The sequence below is a fragment of the Vombatus ursinus genome, unplaced genomic scaffold (genome assembly GCF_900497805.2).
Source record: "Vombatus ursinus unplaced genomic scaffold, bare-nosed wombat genome assembly UNPS02014774.1, whole genome shotgun sequence".
Lineage (NCBI taxonomy): Eukaryota > Metazoa > Chordata > Mammalia > Diprotodontia > Vombatidae > Vombatus > Vombatus ursinus.
In genome coordinates, this window is record NW_020954552.1 from 19,268,587 (window position 1) to 19,293,237 (window position 24,651).

General features: G+C 40.9%; 1 protein-coding gene across 2 annotated transcripts in view; it reads right to left on the bottom strand.

Annotated features, from left to right (window-relative positions):
• The window catches only part of ZNF366 (zinc finger protein 366), a 108,325-nt gene extending 107,709 nt beyond the window's left edge, over nucleotides 1–616 (bottom strand). For both annotated transcript variants that reach the window (XM_027864304.1, XM_027864303.1), the window contains exon 1: nucleotides 430–616. The gene's annotated coding sequence lies outside the window, so the exon portion shown is untranslated. The remainder of the gene's footprint in view (nucleotides 1–429) is intronic.
• Nucleotides 617–24,651: the final 24,035 nt, after the last annotated feature.

The following is a 24,651-nucleotide window of genomic DNA, read 5'->3' on the forward strand; positions in this document are numbered from 1 at the left end:
AGGAGGAAAGTATTGTCATTTCTATTGTGGTGATATCCCACAAAACCCTGTGGCATTCCTTGGCAGAAGCACCCCACAACCAAGCCGATTGAAGCCAGAATAGAGAAAGACAACAAAGCTTCCAGCAGGAGAGGTAACAGAGCCTAGTGACTCATGTCTTATTATCTATACCCAAATCTGCATTGACCACAGTGCACCTCCTTATCCCCAATGCCATACTCTTTTCATTGTTGCCAGATCGTATACTCTAAACATCAGTATTCCCTTAAAAAAAAAAAAAGTCAAACTTTAAATTCTGGGTCAACCATTCTTCATACTCTTTGAGTCAAGGAGGTGGCCAGTGAGACATCTTCCTCTTAAGATGCCTAGCAGAGAATCTGTGTTAGTTTCATTGAAAAAGAAGCAACAATGATTTGAGGGGTAACTTACCAGCTCCTGAGGTCTGAATAGCTGCAGCACCAAGCGCTTTCTTTACCTGCTTTCTGCTCTCATGCACTCTCTCTCCCTCTCCCTCTTTCTCTTGTGTACAGATTGCAGTGAACTTACAGAAGGAGCTGGGACAGTGTTTCAAATGACTTAAGAAAGAGAACAGGAACAATTACTTCGTTCTCTTTTTCTCAGATGAGTACCTTCGGGAAGAAGGAAGGAAGGGAGGGGAGAGGGAGGAAGTCAACAACCCTTTGCTTTCCTGAAAAAAAATAAGGAAACAGAAGATAGACATCTCGTTTTCTCTTAAACAAAATGTTGGGGGGGGGGGTGGCAGCTTGGAGAAAAAAGAAAAGAAAATCCAAAAAAGGAATACCTCCAGGGGGCTGAGAGCACCAGGCTCCTGCCTGGAGAGGCTGATTGTCCAGTGTGTTGTCCTGTCCAAACAAATGGAGCTCCAGAAGGGCCCGACTCCTGAGCTCACTCGACTGGCTGCTGTCTGGTTTGCAGAACCAACCCAGCCAGAGGGGAGCAAATCACTTCATCCTGACTCTAAGCAAGGGAAAGTTGTGTCTGTCGGGCTCTGGAGAGACGGCAGCCATTGAGATATGGAAGCAGCCAGTCAGGGCGATTCGGGAACTTTGGATTTGCTTGAGCTTAAAAAAAAAAAATTGAAAGACCAGCTTAGCACTTTGGTGGAGTTTTGTAGCCAAACTCAGGTCCTTAGAGTTCTCTTGGTAGGAGATATGGGACTGATGCTGTGACCATTTGGGTTTATCATTATACCAATCTTGATTTTGACGTTGCAATATATGGTCAAAGTAGTTTTTCCCACACCCTAAATGCACCCAGATCCACTTGGATACTACCAAGCTTGATTGATTGTTCCCCATATATCATTCCTTACATCCTTAAGGCTTCTTAGCTTTAGCTAACCCTTAGGAAATTATGAGACATTATTATGCTGGGCACTGAGTGAGATACGAAATTTAGATTAGATACTGACCTTGTCCTCACAGAGCTTCCTAGTAGGAAGATTTCTAAACTGAATAGAATCAATTGAGCTTCCTAAGAATTGATAAGGATACAAATTTTTAAAACCCAGCAGTTTCACTTGGCAACCTACAAATTGGCAAAGATAGCAAAAAAAAAGGGGGGGGAGGAGAGCAGTCAGTGTTGGAGGGGTTATAGAAAGAACGGTATACTATGATACATCGGTAAAGCTGTGATTGAACAATTCTGGAAACCATTTTAGAATTATGGTAAAAAAAAAAGTAATAACAATGTCCATCCTTTGGACCCAGAAGTTCCTCCCAAGGATATACCACTGCTAGATATGTACAAGAAAGAAAAATCTCATGTACACCAAAATATGTGTAGTAGCATGCTTTGTCCTGGAGACAAAGATCTGGAAGCAAAAGAGAAGCCCATTGATTGGTGAATGACTCAAAATTGTGGTTCCTAAATGTAATAGAATATTATCGTACCGTAAAAAATGAATAGGAAGACCACAGAAGAGCATGAGAAGACATATTATCATGTGAAATTATGTAAAACAAAGTAAGCAGAACCTAGGGAAAGAGTACGGGCAATGACTGCAACAATGCAAGTGGAAAGAACTGAGCCCTGTGTAATAATGATGACCAAGCAGGACCTTGAAGAAGAGATGAGAAAATGTTCCCTGCTCCTTTCTTTGCAGAGGTAGGGGGACTACAGGCATGGAATAACCATGTACTGGCAGACTCAGTTGATATGTTACTCAGTTTTGCTAATCTTTTTTTTTAATCTCTGTTTTTGTCTTTGTTATAAGGGATGGGGGCTCTGACTAAGTGCAGGGGTGATAGTTTGGATTCAGTCAAAGGGCTGCACTTGAGGACCACATGTGGCCTTAAGGCTGCAGGTTCCCCACCCCTGGACTAGGGGATGGGAAAGAATCTATTTGGAAATAAAGTTGATAGGAAATCAAAAGATATCTTTAAAAAGAATCAATAGGGGCAGCTAGATGGCTCAGTGGATAGAGCACCTGCCCTGGAGTCAGGAGGACCTGAGTTCAAATCTGGCTTCAGATATATAACACTAGCTGTGTGACTCTGAGCATGTCACTTAACCCCTAGTTGCTTCACCAATAAATAAATAAATAAAAAGAATCAGTGAGAGAGTGGTTAAGGATGGAAGGGAAGGAGAAAACAGAGGGGAAAATCCAGACCTTCTGCTCCATCTATCATGTGACATTTACGTAAGGCTAATAGAAAGCCAAGCATGGAAGCTGAGCTCTGCTCAAGGTCAGCTTCATACCAGGAAGGAGCTTGGCTGAAGATTTCCCCACTTGTTGTCTGTGTTCTTTTGTTCTATCCCACCACTGAATCTTTCTGCCTCTTCAATCAGTTGCCTCAAGGTAAATGTATCAGGTCATTTTCACCACTTAGAGGAACAAGAAGTTACACAGACCTCTGTGGTAGCAGGAGGAAAACCAGCCCTTGGGGCTACTTCCTTTATTTAGCAAAATGGGGAAAAAATTGGGTAGGGAAGTTACACCTGAAAGTAAGAACCTGAAGTGAGCTTAGGAGATGGGAACATTTCAGGAGACAGTAAGTAGAACACAGAGTATCTCACAGAGCTGAGAAGACGGGTTTGAAACCTTCCTCTGACAGTACTGTGGCTAGGAAAGTCACTTAATTTCTATGAGCCTCAGTTTCCTCATTTGTAAAATGAAGGTACTGAGAACATCTACCTGACAAAAGTGTTCTGAGGATCAAAAGAGATTATGTGTAGAAAAGACTTTCTGAACCTTAAAAGTCTATATAAATGTGAACCAGTATTATTGTTGTGGTTATTGGTCAGTCTTTATAGGGAGACTGAAAAGTGGGGTCCATGATGGACATGGCTCTTACTGAGATCCTTGGTTCTGGAACATAATTTCTTTGCTCCACATAACATCTCTGCCCTGGATTAGTCCAAAAGTCTTTATAGTCAGTTTTATTTAATTTAATTAAAAATTTTTATTAAGTTCTTACCAGGTACAACAATATATACCATGCTAAGCACTGGGTAAGATACAAAGGCTCTTTGTAGAAGAAAAACATGGCTCTTGCCTTCATATAACTTACAATCTGGTTGCAGGATATGATATACATAAATGGCTATAAATTCAGAATAATAAATATATAAGAAAGGAACAAAGTGCTAGAAAAGGCCTAAGGAGGAAGTGGTCATTACCAAAGGTGGGAATCAGCAAAAACTTCTTGGAGGAGGCAGCTTTTAAGTTGAGCTTTAAAGGATGGGAAGGAACTCAGCAAGTGTGTGTGTGTGTAGGGATCACTGGGTAAGGTGTGACTACAGGACATATATGAAAGGGAGATTATGGAGAGGAGTAGTAAGATAAAAGTATAATGGCCCCATCATGGATAGAGAGCTTGACCTAGAGTCAGGAAGACCTGAGTTCAAATCTTGCCTCAGGCACTCACTAGCTGTGTGACCTTAGGTAAGTCGCTTAACCTCTGTTTGCATTAATTTACTGCAGAAAAATGGCAAACCACTCCAGTATCTTTGCCAAGAAAATCTCATACAGGATCACAAAGAGTTGGACACAACCTAACAACAAAGTAGTTTAAACTTTTCTCGGCACTGAGTAGGGAGCCACTGAGTGATTCTGAGCAGAGGGGTAGTCTGAGCAGGTCCACCAAGAGGACAAATCTTGAATTAGTAACAATAATGAGAATAATAGCTAGGATTTATATAGATATCTCCTTAAGTTTTGCAAAACGTTTTGTCTATGAACAAAGGATGATTGGAAGGGAGCAGAGAATGCAAACAAGACCTGTCAAAAGGCTATTTCAATGGCTCAGGCAAAAGGTGTGTGTGCTAGTATGGTGGCAGAGAGAGGAGAGGAAGAAGATGGCTGTCACAATATTGATAGGGTAGGATTATAGGACTGGGTAACTAACTGATTATGAAAAGTTGGGGAGAGAGAAGAGTCAACAATAACACCAAGATGGCAAACAGGGAACACTAGATGAGTGGTGGTACCCCTGAAAGAAATAAGCTCCCATTCATTCTGTTTTTCCAAAATAGCAAGGAAGTAGAGGAAAGAAGGGGATGTTATTATCTCCATTTTCTTGGTGGAAAAAAAACAACTGAGGCCCTAAGAGATTCAATGTTTTATTTGAGATTATAAAGCAATTCACGAACAAATTCAGAATTTTAAATTTGGTCTCCAGACACCTGCTTCATTGGGCACAATAGATAGAGGACTGCCGAGTTCGGAGTCAGGAAGACTTCTTTTCCTGAGTTCAAATCTGGCCTCAGGCACGCACTAGCTGTGTGACCCTGGGCAAGTCACTTCACCCTGTTTGCCTCAGTTTCCTCATCTTTTAAATGAGCTGGAGAAGAAAATGGCCAACTACTCCAGTATCTTTGCTAAGAAAACCCCAAATGGGGTCATGAAGAGTCAGACATGACGGACTGAACTAATGACAACTAACCTACCCATGATAAAAGTTAAAAAAGAAAAGAAAAGAAAAAAGTTTTTACTTGTTAGTCAAAGCCCTGGATTTGGATTTGCAGGACACGGGTTCAAATCCTAGCTTTGCCACTTCCCTGTATGACTTAGAGGAAGTCACTTAACCTATTTTGATCAGTTTCCTCTTCTGTAAAACAAGGGGGTGGGGCTATATGAACCCTAAGGCCCCTTCCAGTTCTGAGTCTAGAAAGCCATAATCGCGTATGAGCCTCCTTAACCTTTTGATGAGAAATAGAGGGAATGAAATTACGTTCTGAGGAAAGCAAGAGGTTTAAAGCCTAGGGAAAGAGGGAAAGGGGAAGAAAGTAGGGAATGGAACGAGATCCGAGGTTTGCTTTTGAAATGGTACAGTGGATAGTCGGGAACCAGAGAGTGTTGGACGTTGAGTCGAACGTTCTGTAGATGCTAATGAGGAAGAAATGAAGGAGGCTGGGATAAACGTGAAATGCAGCCAGGGGTGCCTGACGGAGGACTTCAAAGTCGGTCGGTGGTCAGTAAACAAGAAATCAGGGTAGGAACTCAGGGGATGAGAAGGAACAGAATGAACTTGGCCTGCAGAGTCCTCATGATGACGCAGCAGTTCTGAAAAGTCCCAGCCACCCCAAGAATGACTGTCAGGTCAGCTGTGTAGAGCTGTTTGTATATCTTTATTCCTTTTTGTGACATTCCAGGCTGGACTGACTTGAATCATTCACTATGAAGAGCCACAGGAGTCCGGGTGGAATCCAAAGGATTTCCCTCCAAGGATCCCAGAATGTGGGGACTGTCACGTTTAGACGCTGCTGTTGTTTCCAAGCCAAATGACGGCTGCGGCCTTTAAGAACTAAACTTCAAGGGTACACAAAGTGCCAGGATAATGTCCCTCACCAGTGTCTCTCAGAATCCCGATCTGTCTCCTCCCTAATGCCTTTCTTGGCCTGTGCCCTTCCCCTCCACCCGTTTAGTAGGCCTCTCCCCCTATAACTGTTTACATAGCCTGCTTTTACCTACTTGTCTATGTGATGTTTCCCCTAGTAGAATATATGCTCCCTGAGGACAGGACTATTTCATTTGTCTTTGTATCCCCAGGATCTGACAAATAATTAATGCTTGTTGAACTGAATGGAAATGAATTGAATTGCATTACAGTATATGTCACATCTAGGTGGTGAGGTTGATATAGTGCCTGGCCTAGAGTCAGGAAGACTCATCTTCACGTGTTCAAGTCTGACCTCAGACACTTCCTGGGCAAGTCACTTAATCCTATTTGCCTCAGTTTCCTCATCTGTCAAATGAGCTAGAGAAGGAAATGGCAAACCACTCCATTATCTTTGCCCAAAAAAACTCAAATGAGATCATAAAGAGTTGGACAGGACTAAAATCACTGAACAACAACCACAATATGTCCTATCCATGCCTACTGAAGGTTGTCTTTTATCGTATCAACCAAGGGTTGGATAACCTCCAAAGAGCATGCCAGGACGATTTCCAAACCTGCCCTGTGCCAAACTATTTTATCCAACTAGTTTATTATGCTCCTGAAGGAGAGATTCAGTGAAAAGATCTCCCCATTTCACCTCATTCTTCCAGACCTCTTCATTCAATATTCAAAAATAATTATCTGGCATGCATAAAATCACTTCCAATAAAGCCTGAAGGTAGGATGCCCAAGGCCTGCTTTTAGGGTCACAGGAGAGATTCCTAATCAGACCACTGAATTTTACAAGGCATGATCTTGAGCAGTCTCACATTTTATGATGATACTGATTAGAAGTGAAAATTTACAGTCTGGACAATTAAAGGGACAGGCTTGTTTAGAAATAGACCCTGCTTTGCCACTCTCTCCCATTTGTGTGAAATTCCAGGGAAATTCCCTAAGGAGAAGCAGGTATTGCAGACCTTCCCTTGTAAGAGTGATTGTAAAGGCAGGGGCAGGCACAAAGAGAGTCAAAGCCCCCACCACCAAGTGGGAACTGGCCTGAAGGGTCCTTCCGTCTTGTGGGAGGTGAAGATTGCGTCAGCTGGAGACTGGTCCAGGCCAGCCATGCCATCTGCTGCCCAGAAGCACTTCAAACACAGTACACTTAAAAAAAAAAAAGTTTAATTGATGTATTTACATTACAAACTTTTACAGATTACCCCTCCCCACCTCCACTCCCTGAGAGGTCTCTGGTAATAAAGTAAAACAATTAAGAGAAACTAACAATACAATGACCTCATCTGAAAGTGCATGCAACATTCCATTTCTGCAGCACTTCTTTCCACAACCTCTTTATTTTTGATTTTTAAAAAATTAACAGAAATCTATTTTCTCTCTTGACCACCTCCACCCCTTGCAAAAGAGAAAAAAAAGATAAAAACAAATTTCTTGTAACAAATAGACACAGTAAAGCAAAACAAGTTCCCTCATTTGAGATTGGCTATTTACAAAAACATATATGTTTTATTCTGCACCCTCAATCCATCATGTCTCTGTCAGGAGGTGGACCTTATTTTCCATTATCAATCGTCTGAAGCCAAGGATGGCCATTGTATTGATCCTAGTTCTCATGGTTTTCAAAGTTGCTTCTGTAAAATGTTATTACTAGCCTATATAGTTTTACTTTGGTTCTCACAGCAAACTTTCTGAGTTACTTACAGGTGTGCCCAGGCCCCACCTTCATCTTAGACCCTCCTTCCACAAAGGGGCCTATGTTCTTTCTATGTACTTCTTTCTTCTTCACCTCTTGGGAGTTGAGATGTTTGTATTGTTTGTTGGATTTCATAATGTCCACCTTTCTTAAAAAGTGTTACGTGGCATTCTTAAAAAGTTCAAATGAAATTTGCTTTGAGGTTTGTTGTTTTTTTTTTTTTTGAGAATAGGGCAATGTCCCTTGAGATAATCAGATGTAGCAATACTGCTCACAGAATTATTTCATGCTTGAGATATTATTGACAACAAGAGAATAGCAATATCAAATATCTAATGATGACATAGAATGTGTATAAATGACAAAGTTGACTGCAGTGCAAAAAAATAGTAATAAAAGGAGAGTTCAACATCTCACAGATGAACTATGGAGAATGCATGATGGTATAGTGGAAATGGTTATGGATTTGGAGGCATATTCCAGTTTTATGGGCTGCTTCTTCTTGACTCTGCTAGCTGACACAGTGGATAAAGTGTTGGGTCTGGAGTCCAGAAGGCCTGAATTAAAATCTGGTTTCAGACGCTTACTAGATGTGTGACCCAGAGCAAGTCACTATTTGCCTCAGTTTCCTCATCTGTAAAATGAGCTGGAGAAGGAAATGGCAAACCACTCTAGTATCTTTGCCAAGAAAACCCCAAATGGGGTCAACGAAGAGTCAGACATGACTGAGTAACAACAACAACATTCCATTACTTCTGATCCCTTCCTTGCTTTGTGCGCTCAAATCCTGCCTGTGCCACTGAGTCACTTGCACCTCTCTGGGCTTCAGTGATCTCATCTGTAAAGTGAAAGAAGGTTGGATGAGATGAATGCTGAGGTTCCTTCTAGCTCTAAATCCTATGACCTTGGGTTGCTGTAAAAACCAGGGCTCAGAATGCTATTCTCTTTTGTTTTCCTTTGACTCATCTAGCCTTCAGATCCTTTTTCTCTGTGTTTAAAATTCCCACTTAAAGGATTCTTCAGGGGAAGCTAGGTGGCACAATGGAAAGAGCACCGGCCCTGGATTCAGGAGGACCTGAGTTCAAATCCGGCCTCAGACACATAACACTTACTAGCTGTGTGACCCTGGGCAAGTCACTTAACCCCATTGCCTAGACAAAAAAATAAAAATTTTAAAAAAAGAAAGAAATAAAGGATTCTTCATCCCTTTGAGAAACCTCTCATCTTTTATCTGTAGTTGTGCTCCATAGACATTCCATGATGCCCTACTCTCCTGGGTGGGATAGCAAATAGAGTGCTGATATTCTGTAGAAAGGGCTGGGTGTCAGAATTTCTGAATCCTGAATCTGAATTTGCCTCTTGTTTTCTTGCCTCAAGCCTCTTAATCTGACCCGTGTTAAGTTTCCTCAGGAGTCGAAGGATAGGAGGAGAAGGATTGTCTCGGAGAAGTGGTTTGCCATTTCCTCCATTTTCTTTCTCCAGCTCATTTTACAGATGAGGAAACTGAGGCAAAGAGGATTAAGTAACTTGCCCAGAGTCACACAGCTAGTAAGTGTCTGAAGCCAGATTTGAAATCAGGAAGAGGAGTCTTCCTGACTCCAGGCGAGGTACTCCATCCATTGTGCCACCTAGCTGTTCCATCATCCCCAAAGGAATCCCAATGCTAGAATTCTCCAGTCATATCCACACACAGAATGAAATAACTGCCCCACCCCAACATCCCAATAGCTAGAACCTCTGCCATGGTGAAGGCAGCTTGGCAACTGAAGCAGAGAGGCCCTGCTCTAGACATCAGTGTGGAAAAAGGAATTCCTTGGGTCTCAGGTTGGAGCTTGGAATGCATTTCCCTTAGAAACCAGGTCATGCATAGGGTTGGTTTCTAGGTCACTGTTGGGTTCTGTGGTATTACTGTAAAAGGTATCATAGCATAGTGGTCGCTAGACCTACAGTCTCATTTCTCTCTTTGCCTTTCATTGCCAGACTTCTTGAATGAGTAGTTTAAGCCTGATTCCTGTGCTTACTCACTGCCAACTCACCCCTTAAAGCTTTGCAATCTGGTTGATGCCCACATTAGTCTTTCTCAAAATGGTCTCTCAAGGATCAGTAATAACCTCTTTATTGTCACATGTAGTGCAATTTTTCAGTTTTTATCCCCCTCATCTCTTTGTAATATTTATCACGCTTAATCATCTATTTCTTATTGATAGTTCTCCCCCTTAATTGCAAAGATTGTAATTTCATGGTCCTCTGATTATTTTTCAGTCATTTCAGTCTTAATGCTCCCATTTGGGGTTTTCTTGGCAAAGATACTAGAATGGTTTCCATTTTCTTCTCCAGCTCATTTTACAGATAAAAAAACTGAGGTAAAGAGGGCTAAGTGACTTACCCAAGATCACACAGCTAGTAAGTATCTGAGGCCAGATTTGAACTCAGATCTTCCTGACTCCAGGCCCAGCACTCTGTCCACTGTGCCACCTAGCTACCCAGTCAGTCATCTGATTACTTTCGTTATATCTTCTCTGTCTTTTTCCACTGACTTGATTTTTCCTTACCTAACTCCATAATAGTATTTATCAAGGTTTGTCTACCCCACCCTCCTTTTCTGTCTGTTTTCTCTTGGGAATCTCATCCATTCTCTTGATTTAACAATCACATCTATATGGCTAAACCCCAAATTTATATCTCTAGCTCTAAGCTTTCTTTTGTACTCTAAACATGCGTTTTTCAATTACCAACTGGAGATCTCCACCTAGGTGTCCCATTGATATCTCAAAGTCAGTAGGTTCAAAGCTTGAGTTATAGGATTTCTCCCTGAACCTGTTCCTCATTCTGAAATCACTATTTCTGTTTGTAAAATAGAAACAGAAAACATTCACTATTTCCCAGGTCACCCACGTTCAGACCCCTCTGGTTATTTTTGAATATTCTTTCTCTGTTCCCATACCGTTCACAGTTACTAGTTTCTGTTGACTCAATTCTACAGTATTTCTTGTATCCTTCCCCTCCCTCCTCTCTATCCCCATTGTTCCTGTCCTAATTCAGGCCCTCACCACGGCTGTGGTGCTATTATTATTATATTATATAATTAGTATTTTGTATATATATTATATCATAATAATCTCTTTCTAGTTCTTTCCATTCTACTCTCTCCCTACCTCCAACCCTTCCTACCATTGCCAAAATGTCTTTCTTATAGTTAGATCACCCGACCAATCACTCTTCTGCTCAGAAATATTCCAGGGGTTTCCTATCATCTCCTAAGTGAAGTTTGCCTGGCATTCAAGGCTTCCCCATAATCTGGCACCACCCTGTCAGCTTTGTATATCCCTCACAGTCTAGCTTTGTGCTTTGTGCATATTAGGTGCTTCACAAAATTTTATTCTTGTTTTCCCCCTACACTTCCTGTTCTTCCTTCTGACTCTCCAATTTTTGCTGACCATACCACCATCTCTTCTCTTAATATAGCCCTCTTAGAGGGTCTTCTAGTGCTTATAAAGTGCTTTTGAGATGACAAATGGGAAAGATTGTTCCCCCTGCTTCAGAGGGTTGTGACTAATAGTCTCTCAGCTTGGCAAAGGAATCCATGTAACTTGTCGGTGCTTCAAAGTAGTTATCAGCACGTAGAAGTAAGTGGCCTTTGAAAGGTCTCTGCCAAGAATAATGAATGAGGTGAAAAGAACAGAGGGGCTCGAAGGTCGACTGAGTTTCCTCTGCTCTGCCCTCCCTCTTCACTCTACTCCCTGCCCTGGAAGGGGGGGAAAAACCTACATTTTTTTTTTAAGTTGAAAGGTTTCTTTTTGGGAAAGAGAAGTTTGCTTGTACTGCTGTTGTTTATATTTGGTAAGATGGCCATTGGTGGTGAATTAAAGCACAGGAAAAAGCATTCTCTTACAGGAAGAGCCATAGACTTGCCTGGAAGCCTTGCCATTAGGAGGGCTTCGGCTGCCTTTTTCCCTACTGTGGGTCCTTGACCATAACCTCTACTCTCAGCTGAACCCTCAGATTTTCGGGCATCCCATAACCAAGCCAAGAGATCCTCTTCCATACTGATAGTGGTCTCACTGGTGGGAAAATGGCAAAAGAAGATTTTACTAACAATAAAACAAAACTCTCTACAAGCTGTTAGTGATTTTTTTTTAAAGAGGAGAGGTACTGTGGATGTTAGGGGAACAGTTTATTTTTAGCAACAGATTGGGGGGGTTGTCCTTGTTTTTTGATGGATTGCTTTTTATTCGTATAGTGTCAGAGATCAGGGAAAGCTCTAACTAATAGGATGAAATCTCATCATGTGGACTGGGGGTACTCATTCCTATTGGTCAAGCCTTCTCCTGATCATGGCTGTTACATTCAGGAATGATGCCCTTCAGGAAGGGAGGCTTGATAGGGGTGGTGGACTGTATCTAGAGGTCACATTTGCAAAAGTAGGGAAACAAATCTGCCTGGTAAAAAGGGACCTCTGGCTTTATAGCCACCTCCAACACTGTGCACAGGGATTTATCAACAAAGGAATAGTCAAACTGCTTCCTTTTCAGTTTCTTTCCAAGGGAAAGCTGAGTTTTTGGGAAGTTCACTCCTAAACTGTGATTGATTGGGGAGAAGGGGAAATGGATAAGTCCGGGGAAAGGGAGGTGTTCAGGAAAGACCCAGAAGACTCAGTCTTTATGTTTCCTTGGTATGATTTCCCTCCTTTCTAATTCCTTTCCTCTGATCCCATCAAACATCTCCTGGTTCTGGGAAGTCATAGAATTTTCCCTACTGGGCCAGGGGTTCTTAACTGAGAGTCCACGAACTTGGTTTGATAGATAGATAGATAGATAGATAGATAGATTGATAGATAGATAGATAGATAGATAGAGATGGGTATAGAGATAGGTATAGACACACACACATATATTAGATACTGATAACCATTTCAATATATTGGTCCCCTTGGTAATTTCATGTATTTTATTTTATACATTTAAAACCATTATTCTGAGAAAGTATCCACAGACTTCACCAGATTGCCCAAGCAAGCTATGATACGAAAGATGTAAAGAAGCCCTGCCCTGGACTTTACTGGTTATATTGTTCTTCAGCTGAGAAAATTCTCTTTCTCTTTCCTTTCCTCCCCTTTCCTCCCTCCCCTCTCCCTCCTCTCTTCACCTCTCCTCCCCTCCCCTCCCCCTCCTTACCTCCCTTTTCCCCTCTCCTCTTCCTTCCTCTCCTCTCCTCTTCTTCCCTCCTCTCCCTCCCCCTTCTCTCCTCTCCTCTCCCTCCCTTCCTCTCTCTCCCCCTCCCCTCTCCTCTCCTATTCTTTCCCTCACCTTTCCCCCCTTCCCCCTCCTTCCTTCCCTCTACTCCCCCTCCTCTCCCTCTTCCCCAGTCCTCTCCTCTCCTCTTCACTCCTCTCTCCCTTCCTCTCTCTCCCTCCCTCCCCCCTTCCCTATCCTCCCCTCCCCCCTCCTATTCTCTCCACTCCCTCCCTTTCCCTCTTCCCTCCCTTCTCCTCCTCCTCCCTCCTCCTCCCCCTCCCTTCTCCCCTCCCCTCCCCTCCCCTCTGTCTTCTTTTCACACCTCTTTAATCTTAAAATGTTTTCTTACATTCTTTGTCCTTTTGCTGAGTGTTCTCTGCTTTCTTTTGTCTCAGAGTTCCTTAAATCACCTCTAGTAAAAGTCTTCCCTGATTTAAAGTGGCAGTGACTTCACATATCCAAGCCCATCATAGCCTCATCCTAGTTTCCCTGAGCTACTTCACTCCAGTACAAATGAAAAAGTGTTTCTTTTTCCTAAACAACAAGAACAACAAAACCCCCACCCTTCCAAAACCCCGTAGCAATAATGCACCAAAGCCTCGATATGACACCAGGTGGGGGCCCAGCTGCTCAAATAACTTATTTGCAAGATGATTCTATATCAAAACCCATTGGAAAATCAATAAATAGCCCCTCTTGAATCTGGCAGACCAGGGAATTCTGTAGATGTGGTTTACCTAGATTTGAACAAAACATTTGATAGGGTCTCTCATGCCCTTTTGGTCAAAAAGGTGGAGGGATAAAGGCTGAATAATAGGATGATTGGGGAGATGTGTAATTGGGCAAAGAAATGGACACAGAAAGTAGTTAGGAATAGCTCCAGGTCAGCTTGGAAGGCAGTGGGGAGGGGAACGTTCCAGGGGAGCACAGTCACAGCTGTGATTGACTGTGTGTTATTTAACAATAACAAAAATGGGCTGGATGGCCTCTGAGGACTCTTCCAGCTGTAAACCTAGGATTCCAGGAGCCTCAAGAGCGAAATTGTTAAATTTTTATCCACAACTTAGGTAAATTCATTGGTATTGTGTAAATCAAGTTTTAAGATGACCCAATGTTGGCAGTGATAATTAAACAAACACTGGATGACATTCAAGATTCAAAAAGATCTTGGCAGGCTAGAAAGTGGAGTCAAATCAAATAAGGTCAAATTTAACAGGGATAGAATCAACTTAATAAGTATGATACCAAGGAGGCATCACTAGGCAGCCTTTCTCTGAAGAAGAACTGGAGGTCTTCGTGGACTTCAAGGCCATTCATTACAGGATTGTTGTTGTTGTTGCTTGTTGGTACTTCATTCTTGAAGAGGATTGATGATATCAGGACTTTCAAGTAAATTGCTGTGCCTTATTACAAGGCAACAGTTTGATAGAGTAGCCAGGAAAAATAATATAATCATAGGCTATGTTAAGATAAGCATGGTAACCAGGACAAACCTGGTTAGTCTGTACCTGGAATCTTTTATTCTGTTCTAGAAAGTGGTAAACCAGAGAGAGTCCAGAGACACTGGATAGCAACCAGGATGACAAAGAGCTTCATGCTCATGCCATTTGAGTTCTGATCAAAGGAACTTGGAGTAGACTCAGGGGGGACATGATTGCTGTTTTCAGGTATTTAAAGGACTGTTCTAGAAAAGAGATATTTGATTTGTTCTATTTGACCCCAAAATGCAGAACCAGGAATAATGGGTCAAAGCTTTAAAAAAAAACACAAATTTGGGTTTGATGTAAGAAAAAACTTGTTAACAATTAGAGTTCTCCCAAAGTAGAATGGGCAGCCTCCGGAGATGGTGGGTTCCTCAGCACTTGGGGAGTTCAAGAAAAATCTGGCTGACCACTTATACCTTGTTGTAGGGGCTCTTGTTCAGGTATGACTTGAATTAGAGGAACTCTGAAGTCCCTTCAACTCTAAGAGTCAAGAATTCTGGGATTTTAGGGCCCAAGACAACCCATCTTATACCAAATTCTGCTCTATTACAAAGCTGCGATGGTAAAGTTCCAGTGCAGTAAGTAATAATGATAATGGCATTTAGAGAGTTTGCAAGGCAATCTTATAAATATTATTATATTTTATCCTTATAACAACACTATGAGGTAGGTGCTGTTATTATCCCCATTTTACAGATGAGGAAACTGAAGCAGCCAGAGGCAAAATGATGACTAGAATCATAGAGCTAGTAAGTGTTTTATACTGAATTTGAATTCAGGTTTTCCTGACTCCAAGGCCAGTGTTCTGTTCATTGTGCCTACTACTTGCCTATAAGAGTCGTGGTCGTAGTTGTAGTTGTAGTAGTAGTAGCAATAGTAGTAGTAGTAGTAGTAGTAGTAGTAGAAGAAGAAGAAGAAGAAGAAATATATTGGATGCTATAACCATTATAATAATATCTTAGATACTATAATGATTATAATAATAATATTTTGGATTCTAAAACATAGTAATAATAATATCTTGGATTTCTATAGTTTCTTTCTTCATAAGAAGTAAAAGAAATTTCCTCTAGAGCGTAGTTCCACAGAAAGAGGAGTCAGAAGAGACCAAGGTTCAAATACTGGCCCTGCCACTTACCAGCTATGTGACCTTGAATAAATTACTTAACCACTCTGAGCCTCAGTTTCTTCATCTGCAAGATGGGATTAATAGTACATGTAACAGTCTCGGATTCTTAAAGTCTAGCCAATGCTCAGATTTTTATAATCTAGCCAAGAGCTCACAAATGTTCAGATTTCTTAAGAGTCTGGCCAATATGGCAGATCTTCCATAAACTTTGTCATTGACTGAAAGAAGGCTTGGGTTGAATTCATTTGGGCAGGACCCATGTATTGTGATTTTGGGGTCCCAGCACCCCTAAACCTCTAAACCTCAACATTTTGGTGACCCATATGGGGAAGTTGCCTAACCCCAAGTTCTTCTTCAGCCAAGACGGGAAGGTATGTTAGCCTCCCTCCCTTCTTTCTTACCCTGCAGTTGGGGGTCACTCTCCAAGCACCTAGGGAGTTGGAGGTACTATTCAGGCAGACAGTTATAAGGCTATCTCACACTCGGCCTGACACTCTCAGGCTCTTGGTCCACTGGTTTGGTTTGAGGCCATGGACCTGGGTACACCTTCTGCAGCATAGAGGACAAGTTCAGACGCCCTATCCAGAAGCCTATGCCCAATTCTGTCAATTCTCTTGGCTGTGGGGAATTGGGAAAACTGCAGGTGCTTTTTGGTTCCCTGAGGCTTACTTATTCCCTTCCCTCTACACCCCTGAATCCTCCTTCATGGAGGTTACTGGGAAAAGTTAAAGCAGCTAAAAACATCTTAGCAGATTCTGGAAGTTTTGTGATTGATCATTAAGGAGTTTTGAAACACCTCCTTACAACCCTGGTCACTCTCTTCTCCGACTCCCTTCCCTTGAATCAGGATAGTATCTCTGTTAACCCCTCTCATAGGAGAAGAGAGTTTCACCTTTCCCCCCCCCCACCTTCCAATTTGCCCTCCCCCACCTGGTGAAAGGAAGGAGAGGGGAGGGGCAGCAGCTACAGCATGGGCCCCACTGGCAATGGCCTTGGGCCCTGGGGCAACCTTTGCCTGGAAGCATCACACAGGTTCAGCATATCCTGTTTACCCCCCCCCAACCCCCAGCAACTATGGGGAGAGAGGGAAAGGGAATGAGTCAAGGTAAAGAAGGTAGCCTCCAAACTTGGATAAGCATGCTCTTTTAAAGTTGTAGTTTTAAGTGTTAATGATGAGTTGTTGATTCTCTGTGTAAAGTAATTTGGAAGTGCATTTAACAAAATTGAAGTAATGGGTTTGTTTGAAGTTTCAAATTGGTGAACTTTTTGTATCAGTTATGTCAAGTAACTTTTCATAATTTGGTTACCACTAAAACAATTTGGTTATTGTTGGTTATTGTTTTAATGTGTAAACTTGTCAAAAAGCTTGTTTGGGTTTTGTCTTACTGAGAATTTGCAAGTATATAGAAATAATCTCTAAACAATTGGCTTTTTACACCAGAACAAATTTAAATTTGAGATGTAAATCCTACAAAAGCTTTTTCTAAGCTGTGATTAGTGAAACTTGCTGTTTGAGGTAAAAGCTCATAGGACCATAAATTATTTTATTTTGAATTGTCTAATAGATCATAATAATTCGTCAATAATCAATAATCCACCATCTCTGAGAGAAATGCCACAAGCTACTCAGAGAGAATGTGATAACTGGTGGGAAGTCTATATCAGGAAAAGCTGAGAGGACAATTTTAGCCTCAGTCTTAAGATGGGATCCTCCTGGCTCAGTTTCCTCATTATTTTCCTTTGAAAAGGTATGTTACCCACCTGGCTATTCCTGAGTCTGGCTATGAGATGGATTTTATACTGCATGGTTGGAAAACTGTGAATTATCTGAACCCAAACAGAGCTAAGGATATTTTATCCTTTCATATTTGGGCCCTAAATCTTGTCCCTGCTTTATCCTGTTATAGCAAATTTCTATAATCAGAGCAAGTGGTCAGTAAAAGATCAATACAAGTGTGTAAGAGCTTGCTGTTTTGACCTGAATGTGTAGTCATTCAATACCCCCAAACAACTGAAATTAAATCAGAAACATCTTCAGTTTGGTTTGGGGAGGAGAATTTCAGTGATAATTGATGTCAAAGTCTGTCTCTTGGCAAATTCATTTGTATAACTATTGAACCCAGGATTGGGAAACTTCTACCTGCAAAAGTGTTACTTAAACTTTTGAAAAAGTAAGATCAGATAATCCTGCAGGTCAAATGTAAATGATTTTAATGGGGCTCTTACACATTTACTTCTTCCTATGTCTCGGCCCTGCAGTCTTTTTTGTCAGATTTGTGTCTTTCAGACTACAGGCTATTTATCTACTGCTGATAGCAAACAGCAGGTACCAGCTGATGTCCCCTCATGGTCCCCTGAATGCAACCTATGCACAGTTCCAGTCAACCTCCTCTTTGGGATTCCCCTGAGGCAGGGACAGCTCTATGCTCCTTGCCAGCAGGAAGCACTTTCAGAAGCCAAGACCTTCTCCCCTTACCCCAAAAGAATTTGGTTCCCATTTGTTTGAGGGGAGAATGATGGGGATGGGATCTGACCCCCTAAAAGGAAAAGACCATGTCTTTGGAATCTGGACCCCAGAAAAGAAAATCCCTGGATTTTTTCCAGATCTCTGACTTTTGCCTGAGGCTGTAATTCACTCAGCTGGCCTTTCATTGGGACTACACCCAATCTCCCAGTTCTGTTCTGTTACCTCCCTATTGCCCCTGGCCACTTCCAACTCTTAATCCTTTCTAGACTCCATTCTCCCTTGGTCCAGGTCCCTGGCATTCTGTTCAACCCGGACTACTTGGTCACTGCTGGATCCCTCCCACCGTCTTTCTATATATAAGATTCATCTTGTCTCCATTAAGGTACTGAGATTCTTAGAATCTAGCCAATGCTCAGATTCTTATAATCTAGCCAATAACTCATAAATGTTCAGGTTCCATAAGAGTCTGGCCAATATGGTGAATCTTTAATAAACCTTGTCTTTGGCTAAAAAAAAAAAATACACATAATACCTACTTCAAAGGGATGTTGTGAGGAAAACCTATTGCTAATTCTGAAATACTGTGTAAATGTGAGTTATAATTTTTTATGGCCATTTTTGTCTGTACAACATCTCTTATTTAAAGAGGAACAATTATATTGCTGCCATTTTGCATGAGGAAACTGAGGCACAGGAAAATTAAATATCTAGATTAAGAACAAAGAGTCAGTGATAGTATTAGAACAAAAGTCTCCCAACTTCTAGCTAAGCACTAAATGATGCAGCCTCCATTAGGAGCTTGTCCATAATGTAGTGTAAAAATTGCATTTATCGCTTGTCTGATATTTGACAGGGCACTTGTTGTTTCTCCACAAGTTGTTGCATGGTTGTGATGTGTGTGAACCAGAATAGCCTTTGAAATGTCAAAAAAGGAAATAGGGTGAAGTCTTCAAACCATAAGGTAGTGAGTTTGCCTTTGATTTCTGGCAAAATTCTAGAAATTATTATTTGAGGGATGATTTGTGCTTACTTAGAAAAGGAAGTGGTGTTTGCTAAGAACTAGCATGACTTCATCAAAAAGAAGTCATTACAGTTAAACTCATTTCCTTTTTTTGATAGGGTTATTAGAGTGGGGGTAGCAGGGGAGATTAGGAGAATGCTATAAGAAATTTTACCGCAAGGTAAGCAGACAGTTAAGAAGATAGTACTTAGCTCTCCCGGATGTGTCCAAATCACCAGGCCCAGAGAAGCTATACTCTGGGGTACTGAAAGAACTGGCAGATGTGAATATGATCTTTGGAAGATATTAAAGAATGAAAGAGAAGCTCAAGATTTGGAGAAGATTTAGTCTCAATTTAAAAAAAAGAAAAGAGAAAAAGAGTAGAGTCTTCAAATTCTAACTTATTACATTTCCCTTGAATTCCTGGCAGAATTCTAAGATATATTACTAAAGAGATGGTTAGTAAATATCTAGAAAAAGAAGCAGTGATCATAAAATGCCACTATGTTTTCAAGAACAAGTCATGTCAGACTACTCTTCCTTCCTTCCTTCTTTCCTTCCTTTCTTCCTCCCTTCCTTTCTTCCTTCTTTCTTTTCTTTGACAGGGTTAACTAGGCCAAGAGATCAAGATACTAATTATATTGGGATAGGAACTGTGTCTGTGATTTCATTGGTACAGGAAATTCTCAGTTGAGGAAACTTCCTTTACCAGTCTTAGTTGGTACTTTCTCTGCAACTTATAGTCTTAGGGAGTTTCTTAGAGATCTGAAAGGTTAAGCGACTTGCCCAGGGTCACATATCCATTATGTATCAGAAGCTGGACTTGAATCCAAGCCTTCCTGACTTCAAGTCTGACTTCCTTTCTATTATACCATTATCTATAATGACTCTCTCTCTCTCTCTCTCTCTCTCTCTCTCTCTCTCTCTCTCTCTCCCTCCCTCCCTCCCTCTCTCCCTCTTTCTGTTCTCTCTTCTGTTCTCTCTTTCTCTTTCTCTCTCTTGTCTCTCTCATATAATATATGTGTGTATACATATATATGACATAGATATAGTTAGCCTACATTTGACAAAGTCTTTTGCCTTTTTGGCAAAATGGCAGGATATGGGCTAGACAAAAGTATAAATAGTTGGATTCAAAAGAAAGTAGTGACCAATGGTTTTATGTCAACTTGGAAGGCAGTTTCAAGCTGTTTAACAGTTTCAGCAGTAACTTGGATAATAAGTATCCTTGATATATTTACAAATTATACAAAGCAATGGAATAGGTAACCAAAATCTGGTATCCAAAAATACCTTGACAGGCTAAAACATTGGGCTAAATGAAAAAAAGATGAAATTTGATCAAGATAAATGTCAATGCCTAAACTTAGGTTTAAAAAAATCAACTTTACAAGTGTAGGATATGAGAAGCATAGTTAAACAACAATTCATTTTGAAAAAAATCTGGAAAGTTTTAGTGAATTGCAAGCTCAAAATGAGTCAACAGTGTGATATGGCAGCCAAAAAATCTAATGTGATGTGTATTAATAGAGGCATAGTATCCAACATGAAGGAGCTAGACAACATGGAGCTGTCCAAAATGGAATGGACTGTCTAGAGAAGTAATGAGTTTTCTATCGCTGGAATTAAGAGATTACCTATTAGAGAGATTTCTTTTGCTGTAGGTTGAACCTCTAAAGGACTCAGAATCAGAAATTCTGTCTTCATAAATAAAAACAGATCATTAAAAGAAAGACAATTCTTAGTGGAGGGAGGTGAAAAAAGTCCTCTTGTTAATAATACTGGGATGGACAGACAGATAAACGTACAGCTGCATGCATGCACACACAAACAGAAAGAGAATGAGAGAGAAGGTGGAAAGGAAAGAGAGAGAGGGAGGGAGAGAGAGAGAGAGAGAGAGAGATGAATGGATAGATAGACCAACAGAAAGACAAAGATAGACAGATATTAGGTCCCAACCTGTGATTTCATTAGTGTGAGGAATTCCCTCCACTGATGTAGATCTAGCGACTTATTTACAACTTAGTCTTAGAAAACCACCTACATAGAGAACTAAGAAGCTAAGTTGTTTGCCTGTGGGTATACATGGGAGTGGGCAGCTAGTAGTGCAGTGGATAGAGTACCAGGCCTGGAGTCAGGAAGACTCATCTTCCTGAGTTCAAATCTGGCCTCAGACACTAACTAGTTGTATGACTCTGGGCAAGGCACTTAACCCTGAGCTGCAGAAAGAAATGGCAAACCAGTCTACTGTGCACAGTGGAGCTTTTGATCTATTAGATAGCCACAGAGCATGAGGGCTTGGGAGATTGAATGGGTCACTTGTAAGAAAGAAAGAAAGAAAGAAAGAAAGAAAAAAAGAAAGAAAGAAAGAAAGAAAGAAAGAAAGAAAGAAAGAAAGAAACTATTGGCAGACTGGCAAAGTGGAACTTTCCAGTATAGAATTTGTCCACAATAACTATTACCTTGTCACTGCTCTTCTTTAATTTTAACTTGCTAAATAATGGTGTGATGAGATATGCATCCATGTCAGGTGTTAACAAATACATATTAAAATATACCGACATCCAAATGTGTAGTGAAAATTATTCAGTGATAAAACAGAATTTAGGTCTTCCTTGGCCATGTAAGTTAAATTATTTTTTAAAAGTTCTTTTAAAATTGAATTGCAAAATTTCATCTCTAGACCTATATTTCCATAGGACCTATCTACCTAGTCCCTACCACTTCAGCTGGTCGTGAACATAAATATTGGCCAACATGCTAAACTAGGTAGCTAGATGGTACAGTGGATAGAGAAAGGGACCTGGTATCACAAAGTCCAGCATTCAAACCCAGCTTCTCATACTTTGTAGCTGTATGACCCTGGACAAACCACTTAACCTCTATTTCCTCAGTTTCCTTATCAGTAAAATAGGGATAATAATAGCACCTACCTCATAGCCTCATACTGAAGTAGGTGCTATATGTTAGGATACATTATCTCATTTGGGAGAATTGAATGAGATAATATTTAGCACTATATAAATGCTAACTATCATTATATTCAGAGCTTAAAAGTCTCCTTCTATGGGTTTAATTTAATTCAATAAAATGTATTCAGTGCCTACTATGAGTTAATATTTATATTAGGCTTTATTGGATTTTGCAAAGAAATTTATATCCATCAACTCATTTGATCATCATTATTATCCTTTTGAGGTAGATACTCCAGGTATTACTATCCCCATTTTTCAAATGAGGAAACTGAGGCTAAGAAAGGTATACCTGACTTACTATGGTCACAGAGCTAGTAAATGTCAGAGGCTGAATTTAAACCCAGATCCTCCTGACACCAAGTACAGCGACCCTTCTTTGATACCATCCTGCCTACAATGTGAAACACACTGAGGATACAAAAACCAAAAATCCAGACCATAACTAAGAGCAGGCTAAAGTTATTTTTCTCTATTTTTGCCTCACTCTTTCATTCATCTGGTTTGTGGTGTCAGTTTCCTTATTTGTAAAATATGGACAATTATCCCTGTCTAGTCTACCTCACTGGGCTATTTTGGGAATGAGATGACATAGTGAATGTGTCCTGGCTTTGGGATTAGGGGAAGGCAAAAGAGAATTTTTTCCAGTATATTTTCTGTAATAATGAGCTTTCCTAGGTTAGTCATATGCTAAGTAGTGGACAGTGGTTAAGAGAAGTGAACCCATAGTCTTGTTGAATGTGGAGGGGCCAATGTAAATGTGATTTTTAAAAGTAATTTAATTAAGCTATATATAAGGTAGAATAGTGCAGTCATTAGAAATTTGGCATAGAAGAGCCAGGCATGGTGGTGAATATTTGCAATACCTATGACTGGGGAGACTGAGGCAAATAGATTGCTCGAGCTCAGGAGTTCTGACCTGTAGTGGGCTAAGCCAATCCAATGTCTGCACTGAGTCTGGCATCAATATGTTGAGCCCCTGGAGCGGAGGACCAGATTGCTGTTGTTGTTGTTGTTGTTGTTTCATTCTAGAAGAGGACCAATAACATCAGGAGGGTGATTGACTTGCAAGTGAATTGGATTTAAGTGAGGCAGAGCTGTGCAGAGCCATCAGCTTCACTCTGTCCTCCAGTTTGATTAAGGAGGGGTGAACTGGTCCAGGTTGGAGATGAAAGTCAAAGTTCATGTGCACATATATAATGGGAATGGTTAGGAATAGCTACTGCACCTCTTGCTTGGGCAGGGAAAGGAGAGCTAGTTCTTTTTAAAAAAAAATTGGCACAGCAGTCAGAAAGACCTGGGTTCCAGTTACTTCTCCAATATACAAAGGCTGTGTGACCACGAGTAAGTCTCTGACGTCTTAGTACCTCAAACAACTCCCTCAGCCTATAAGCTGCAGAGCAGGTGCTGATCTGCAATGGGAAAGGAAGTGTTTTCACCAAGATTTCACTCTGTGATTTCTGTGAAATCACAGTTAACAACAAATGAGAAACAAATGATTCTCATGCTCTCTCTTTCTGTCTGTGTCTTTCTCTGTCTCTCTCTCTCCCTGTGTGTCTCTGTGTCTCTCTTTCTCTCTCTCTGTCTCTCTCTCTCTCTCTGTATGATAATGTTTGGCTGAACTAAGGAATTTAAGAGGATGGGTCCAAATTAAAGTGTCTGGTTAGACTCTTCAGCAACTGGATTTTTCCCTTATTCCATTCTCCCAGTGCCCAACTAGCTGGTAGCTCCCTCTCCTTGGGTGGGCAAGATAAATTCTTTGAGATGTTTCCAACCTGAAGGTGTGAGCATGCTGGGTCAGTATGCCAGTGTAAGGACCACAATGATAACCAAGCAGCTTGAGTACCTCGGGAGGCAATGGTAACTCACAAGCTTCACAAACTCAGGAAAAGCCAGTCAAACACAGAGATGAGGCAGTTTCCTGTACAGTCGCTTCCTAGAGGTCAGAATTCTAAAGGGAACTCCACTGGATTAAGCTGCTTTGTTTCCCCAATGACAAGCAGACTGAAGATCCTAAGGGCAGGCATCTATCGGGGACACCAGCCAGGAGTACCAGTGAAAGATCTCTGGGAACCAGTACTTTTATTGAAATGGAAGCACCGTCTTAAAAGAGAAAAAGGGAAATGGGGAGATCCTATAGAGAGAAACACTTGTGAGTAGAGGTAGGAGGAAATGGGGGTTTTACAGAGAAATAGGAGAGCTACAAACTTCTGTCTTTCTTGTTTCCTCTCTTGAGGTTTATGGAAATTCTAAAATGTGGTATCATGGAAGGAATACTGGACTTGGTGTTAGAAGATGTGGATTTGAAATCCAACTTAAGCAAACTTTGAGATTTCAGGACCTGATTTTCTCTTCACCTGTGAAATGAGGGATGTGTATTAGATGATCTCCAAGGCTCCCTCCAGTGCTAACATTTTCTAACTCTGCTTCTATAACAATCATTCCTGGTCAGTACCCACCAGGGAAAGCAACCTGCTTTAGATCTGGCAATGTACCAGAACTAAACTCAGAATAGATAAGAGTTTTTTTAAAAAATGGTATTTGTTTTTTCCAATTACATGTAAAGACAATTTTTGACATTTGTTTTTTTTATAAAATTTTGAGTTCTGAACTTTCTCTCCCTCTCTATCCTCCCACCTCCCTAAGATGGTAAGCAATTTGATATAGGTTATAGATATGGAATCACATCAAACCTATTTCCATATTAGTCATGTTGTGAAAGAAGAAATAGTTTGCAAAACAATTACAGTTTGCAAAAAAAAAAAACCATGAAAAAATAAAGTGAAAATAGTATGCTTTGATCTTCATTCA